The sequence below is a fragment of the Arachis hypogaea genome, chromosome 10, assembly GCF_003086295.3.
Source record: "Arachis hypogaea cultivar Tifrunner chromosome 10, arahy.Tifrunner.gnm2.J5K5, whole genome shotgun sequence".
Taxonomy (NCBI): domain Eukaryota; kingdom Viridiplantae; phylum Streptophyta; class Magnoliopsida; order Fabales; family Fabaceae; genus Arachis; species Arachis hypogaea.
In genome coordinates, this window is record NC_092045.1 from 77307599 (window position 1) to 77315163 (window position 7565).

The 7565-nt window shown below is 35.0% G+C and overlaps 1 non-coding gene across 1 annotated transcript; it reads right to left on the bottom strand.

The window, feature by feature from the left end:
• Nucleotides 1-5667: 5667 nt before the first annotated feature.
• LOC112719333 (small nucleolar RNA R71) lies at nt 5668-5771 on the bottom strand. Its single transcript, XR_003161639.1, has one exon. It is a non-coding gene; the product is annotated as a small nucleolar RNA R71 (small nucleolar RNA).
• Between the last annotated feature and the right edge of the window lie 1794 nt (nt 5772-7565).

Consider the following 7565-nt stretch of genomic DNA (forward strand, 5'->3'; position numbering starts at 1 on the left):
AAAATTAGAGTATAGTTTCAAGAAAAGATTGTAACTATGTATGTAATAGTAAAATTAGAGTAAAATTAGAAATTGCTAAGTCTTTTACCTTGTCCTACCCCTATGAAACTAGAGAATATAGATGCTAGAGCAAAGGGTATGCTGTAAGTAATCTGTGACACATGCACAATAATAAAGAATGTTAGCTTATTACTATGTTGTAGTTATGTTTTGCAGAAACATAAAGTGTTAAACTTTTTCTTTAGTTTGTTTTTTGTTGTTCTGTTTCCTTTGAACAAGAAGCACTATGAAAAAAGGTTAGCTTATGTTCTACAAAATTTGAATGAATTAAGTACCTCAACTTAGATTATTAGCAAGTTATTAACTGTTGCTGGGTCCAAAATCAGTGACACATGAGGATTGAAAGAAAAGAAAAGGGCATTTCTAAAGCTGATTGGAGTTTTATTTTTTATTTTTTTTCCAATTGACAAGGAATAAATTAAAATACTAATAGCTCAAAATCTAACAGAAGATATGATTTTTCATTTAGTCTATTGTCCTTACTATGGAAATTATTCAAAATTGAATTATATTGTCACTTACAAAATTATCATTTGCTGTAAGTATGATCATTGAAAACCATTGCATTTTTTTTAAAGCACCTATTAGAATTGCGGTGGCTCTAAACTGCCGCCTTTTTTATCAAACCAGTAAAAAAATAGCGGCGGTTAAAATATTATTTTAACAACTTACATACTATTATTTTTTATAAAATATTATTAATTGATAAATCCCAATTTTGTGGTTTATCTTGTGCTTAATTTGGGGGATTTTATCAACTTATCTAACATTTATTCAATGAAATAGCATGGTTTTGTAATTCTCCCTAAGTTTGTGCTTAAGTATGAAAATATACTTTTAAGGCCTTAAAATAGCTAAATTTAATTCACATTAATCCCATTCGATGCCTTGATATGTTTGTTAAGTGATTTCAGATTCATAAGGCAAGTATTGGATGGAAGAAGTGAAGAGAAAAGCATGCAAACTGGAGAATTCATGAAGAAATGAGTATTTCGAAAATTAAAGGCCATGCGCACGCATCACCCACGCGTACGCGTGAGCAGGACTTTTGGCCAGCAACGCGCACGCATCACCTATGCGCACACGTGATGCTGATCACATGACCTTATTAAAGTGAATTCGTTGGGGGTGATTTCTGAGCTATCTAGGGCCAAATCCAACTGATTTCTGGGACTATTTGATGCAGAATTCAAGCTTGGACAAAGGGGGAGTAATTAGTTTTAGGTTAGCATCATTAGGTTAGTTTTCTAGAGAGAGAAGCTCCCTCTTCTCTCTAGAATTAGGGTTTTAGGTTAATTGCATCTTAGATCTAGGTTTAATTTCTTGTTCTTATCTTGTTTTCTTTACAATTTCTTATTTTTACATCCTTGCTTCCTTAGTTTTACATGTTATTTCCTTTATTTTGTTGCCTATTTTTATGTTGATGAACCCTTGTTGGATTTGGTTATCATTTAATGCAATTTATGTTTTATGTTTCCTTGATGTTTAATTGAGTTGTTATTCTTACTTTCCTTGCATTGGGTAGTTGTAGATTTTACTATTTCTTGCCATTTATGATGTTTTCCTTTTATGCCTTCCAAGTGTTTGACAAAATGTTTGGTTAGATGTTAGAGTAGAATTTTGAGCATTCTTGGATTGGAAAGAGAAATTAGGCAATCTTGAGTCATGAATATCCAACTTATGTTGGTGATCTAGAGTTGTTAGTTAATATTGTTTTCAATGACGCTAATCTTTTGCTAATTCAATTAGTAAGTTGATTAGGACTTTTGGATTGAGATTAACTAGTCTTATTTGAATTTCTCTCATGTGAAGATAACATTTTACCTTCTTCCATTGTTGGAGATGACGAAATAAGATAAGCTCTTTGATGAGCGGATAATTTATACGCTTTTTGGCATTGTTTTTAGGTAGTTTTTAGTATGATCTAGTTACTTTTAGAGATGTTTTCAGTAGTTTTTATGCTAAATTCACATTTCTGGACTTTACTATGAGATTGTGTGTTTCTTTTGTGATTTCAGGTATTTTCTGGCTGAAATTGAGGGACCTGAGCAAAACTCTAATAAGAATGCTGACAAAGGACTGCTGATGCTGTTGGAATCTGACCTCCCTGCACTCGAAACGGATTCTCTGGAGCTACAGAACTCCAAATGGTGCGCTCTCAACGGTGTTGGAAAGTAGCCATCCAGAGCTTTCCAGCAATATATAATAGTCTATACTTTATTCGTGATTAGATGACGTAAACTGGCGCTCAACGCCAGTTCCATGTTGCTGTCTGGAGTCAAACGCCAGAAACACGTCACGAACCGGAGTTGAACGCCCAAAACACGTTACAACTTGGAGTTCAACTCCAAAAGAAGCCTCAGCTCATGGATAGATTAAGCTCAGCCCAAACATATACCAAGTGGGCCCCGGAAGTGGATTTATGCATCAATTACCTACTCCTGTAAACCCTAGTAGCTAATCTAGTATAAATAGGATAGTCTACTATTGTATTAGATATCTTTGGTCTCATTTTTATTTTATTATTCATCTTAGGAGACTATTGATCACGTTTTGGGGGCTGGCCATTCGGCCATGCCTGGACCTTTCACTTATGTATTTTCAACGGTGGAGTTTCTACACACCATAGATTAAGGGTGTGGAGCTCTGCTGTACCTAAAGTTTTAATGCAATTACTATTATTTTCTATCCAATTCGATTTATTCATGTTCTAAGATATTCGTTGCACTTCAACTTGATGAATGTGATGATCCGTGACACTCATCAACATTCTCACCTATGAACGCGCGTGACTGACAACCACTTCTGTTCTACCTTAGACCGGGCGCATATCTCTTGGATTCCTTAATCAGAATCTTCGTGGTATAAGCTAGAATTGATGGCGGCATTCATGGGAATCCGGAAAGTCTAACCTTGTCTGTGGTATTCCGAGTAGGATTCTGGGATTGAATGACTATGACGAGCTTCAAACTCCTGAAGGCTGGGCTTTAGTGACAGACACAAAAGAATCACTGGATTCTACTCCAACCTGATTGAGAACCGACAGATGATTAGCCGTGCTGTGACAGAGCATTTGGACCATTTTCACTGAGAGGATGGGATGTAGCCATTGACAACGGTGATGCCCTACATACAGCTTGCCATAGAAGGGAGTGATAAAATTGGATAAAAGCAGTAGGAAAGCAGAGATTCAACAGGGACAAGCATCTCCATATGCTTATCTGAAATTCCCACCATTAATTTACATAAGTATTTCTATCCTTTATTATTTAAGCAAGTATCTCTTTATATTTCCCATAATCAATTATTATCTGCCTGACTGAGATTTACAAGATGACCATAGCTTGCTTCATACCAACAATCTCTGTGGGATCGACCCTTACTCACGTAAGGTATTACTTGGACGACCCAGTACACTTGCTGGTTAGTTGTGCGGAGTTGTGATCAAGTGTGATTCACGTCTGAGAGCACCAAGTCTTTGGAGCCATTATTGATGATCACAATTTCGTACACCAAGTTTTTGGCGCTGTTGCCGGGGATTGTTCAAGTATGGACAACTGACGGTTCGTCTTGTTGCTCAAATTAGGTAATTTTCTTTTTGTTTTGTTTTCAAAAAATTTTCAAAAATTTTTTTTCCTTTTTTTTTGAAAATAAATAAAGAAAATACCAAAAAAATCATAAAATCATAAAAAACAAAAATATTTTGTGTTTCTTGATTGAGTCTTGAGTCAATTTTTAAGTTTGGTATCAATTGCATGCTTTAAAAATTTTTCTTGCATTTTTTTGAAAATTCATGCATTCATGGTGTTCTTCATGATCTTCAAGTTGTTCTTGACAAGTCTTCTTGTTTGATCTTGATGTTTTCTTGTTTTGTGTTGTTTGTTGTTTTTCATATGCATTTTTTGTTTGTTAGAGTCCATGCATTAAAGATTTCTAAGTTTGGTGTCTTGCATGTTTTCTTTGCATCAAAATTTTTCAAAAATATGTTCTTGATATTCATCATGATCTTCAAAGTGTTCTTGGTGTTCATCTTGACATTCATAGTGTTCTTGCATGCATCTTGTATTTTGATCCAAAATTTTCATGTTTTGGGTCACTTTTGTGTTTTTCTCTCTCTTCATTAAAAATTCAAAAATAAAAAAATATCTTTTCCTTATTTCCCTCCAAATTTTTGAAATTTTGGGTTGACTTGGTCAAAACATTTTAAAAAATTAGTTGTTTCTTACAAGTCAAGTCAAATTTTCAATTTTAAAAATCTTATCTTTTCAAAACCTTTTCAAATCAAATCTTTTTCATTTTTATCTTATTAATTTCGAAAATTTCAAAATATTTTTTTTCAAAAATCTTTTTCTTAATTTTATTTCAAAATTTCGAAATTACACTAACAATTAATGTGATTGATTCAAAAAATTTGAAGTTTGTTACTTTCTTGTTAAGAAAGGTTCAATCTTTGAATTCTAGAATCTTATCTTTTAGTTTCTTGTTAGTTAAGTAATTAATTTTAATTTTAAAAATTAAATATTTTTCAATCCTATTTTTTTATCATATCTTCTTATCTTATCTTTTTATCATATCTTTTCCAAAATTTTATCTTTTTCAAAAATTTGATTTCAAAATATCTTATCTAATCTCTTATCTTTTTATCTTTTCAAAATTGATTTTTATATCTTTTTCAACTAACTATTTGACTTTTTGTTTGTTTCTTATCTTTTTCAAAACCACCTAACTACTTTTCCCTCTTTAATTTTCGAAAATATCTCATTCTTTTTCAAAATTCTTTTTAAATTAACTAATTGTTTTAAATTTTAATTTTAATTATATCTTATCTTTAATTTTCGAAAATCATTAACTTCTTTTCAAATTTATTTTCGAAATTTCTTTCCTCTCCCCTTCTTCTATTTATTTATTTATCTACTAACACTTCTCGTCACCTCTCTCCATCTCAAATCACTGCCCCTACCTATTCATTCCTCTTCACTCATATTCCCTTTCTTCTTCTACTAACATAAAGGAATCTCTATATTGTGACATAGAGGATTCCTCTTTCTTTTCTTGTTCTCTTCTTTCCTATATGAGCAGGAACAAGGAAAAAGGCATTCTTGTTGAAGCTGATCCTGAACCTGAAAGGACTCTGAAGAGGAAATTAAGAGAAGCTAAATTACAACAATCTAGAGACAACCTTTCTGAAATTTTCGAACAAGAAAAGGAGATGGCAGCCGAACCCAACAACAATAATGCAAGGAGGATGCTTGGTGATTTCACTAAACCAACTTCCAAATTTGATGGAAGGAGCATCTCAATTCTTGCCATTGGAGCAAACAATTTTGAGCTGAAACTTTAATTAGTTGCTCTAATGCAACAAAACTGCAAGTTTCATGGACTTCCATCTGAAGATCCTTATCAGTTTTTAACTGAGTTCTTGCAGATTTGTGAGACTGTAAAGACGAATGGAGTAGATCCTGAAGTCTACAGGCTCATGCTTTTCCCTTTTGCTGTAAGAGATAGAGCTAGAACATGGTTGGACTCACAACCTAAAGATAGCCTGGACTCCTGGGATAAGCTGGTCACGGCCTTCTTGGATAAATTCTTTCCTCCTCAAAGTTGAGCAAGCTTAGAGTGGATGTTCAGACCTTCAAACAAAAAGATGGTGAATCCATCTATGAAGCTTGGGAAAGATACAAGCAGATGACCAAAAAGTGTCCTTCTGACATGTTTTCAGAATGGACCATATTAGATATATTCTATTATGGTCAATCTGAGTTTTCCAAAATGTCATTGGACCATTCTGTAGGTGAATCCATTCACCTAAAGAAAATGCCTATAGAAGCTCAAGAACTTATTGACATGGTTGTAAATAACCAATTCATGTACACTTCTGAGAGGAATTCCATGAATAGTGGGACGCCTCAGAGGAAGGGAGTTCTTGAAATTGATGCTCTAAATGTCATATTGGCTTAGAACAAAGTGTTGACTCAGCAAGTCAACATGATCTCTCAAAGTCTGAATGGATGGCAAAATGTATCCAACAGTACTAAAGAGGCAGCTTTAGAAGAAGCTTATGATCCTGAGAACCCTGCAATGGCAGAGGTAAATTACATGGGTGAACCTTATGGAAATACCTATAATTCATCATGGAGAAATCATCCAAATTTCTCATGGAAGGATCAACAAAAGCCTCAGCAAGGCTTTAATAATGGTCGAAGAAACATGCTAAGCAATAACAAGCCTTTTCAATCATCTTCTCAGCAACAGACAGAGAATTCTGAACAGAGCCCCTCTAACTTATCAAACATAGTCTCTGACCTGTCTAAGGCCACTTTAAGTTTCATGAGTGAAACAAGATCCTCCATTAGAAATTTGGAGGCACAAGTAGGCCAGCTGAGTAAGAAAATTATTGAAACTCCTTCCAGTATTCTCCCAAGCAATACAGAAGAGAATCCAAGAGTAGAGTGCAAGGCCATTGATGTAATCAATATGGCCGAATGCACAAGGGAGGAGAAAGACAAAAATCCTAGTGAGGAAGACCTCCTGGGACGTCTCTCAAATAAAAAGGAGTTCCCCATTGAGGACCTAAAGGAATCTAAGGCTCATATAGAGACCATAGAGATTCCATTAAATCTCCTTCTACCATTCATGAGCTCTGAAGACTATTCTTCCTCAGAAGAGGATGAAGATGTGATTAGAGAGCAAGTTGCTCAATATCTAGGAGCTATCATGAAGTTGAATGCCAAGTTGTTTGGTAATGAGACTTGGGAAGGTGAACCTCCCTTGCTCATTAGTGAACTAGATACATGGGTTCAGAAAATCTTACCTCAAAAGAGACAAGATCCTGGCAAATTCTCAATACCCTGTACCATAGGCACCATGACCTTTAACAAGGCTCTGTGTGACCTGGGGTCAGGGATAAATCTTATGCATCTCTCTGTAATGGAGAAACTAGGGATCATTGAGGTACAACCTGCCTTATTCTCATTACAATTGGCAGACAAGTCAGTAAGACAGACTTCTGGATTAGTAGAGGATGTGTTGGTAAAGGTTGAAGGCCTTTACATCCCTACTGATTTCATAATCTTAGACACTAGGAAGGAAGAGGATGAATGCATCATCCTTGGAAGACCTTTCCTAGCCACAGCAGGTGCTGTAATAGATGTTAACAGAGGAGAATTAGTCCTTCAATTGAATGGGGACTACCTTGGGTTTAAGGCACACGGCCATCCCTCTGTAATAAAAGAGAGTAAGCATGCGGAGATTCTCTCAGTACAGAGTCCAAAAGAGCCCCCACGATCAAACTCTAAGTTTGGTGTTGGGAGGCCACAACCAAACTCTAAGTTTGGTGTTGAGAAGACCCCACATTCAAACTCTAAGTTTGGTGTTGGAAAAACTTCATCATGCTCTGAACTTCTCTAAGGCTCCATAAGAGCCCACTGTCAAGCTAGTGACATTAAAAGAGCGCTTGTTGGGAGGTAACCCAATTTTTATTTATCTAATTTTCTTTTTATTTTATT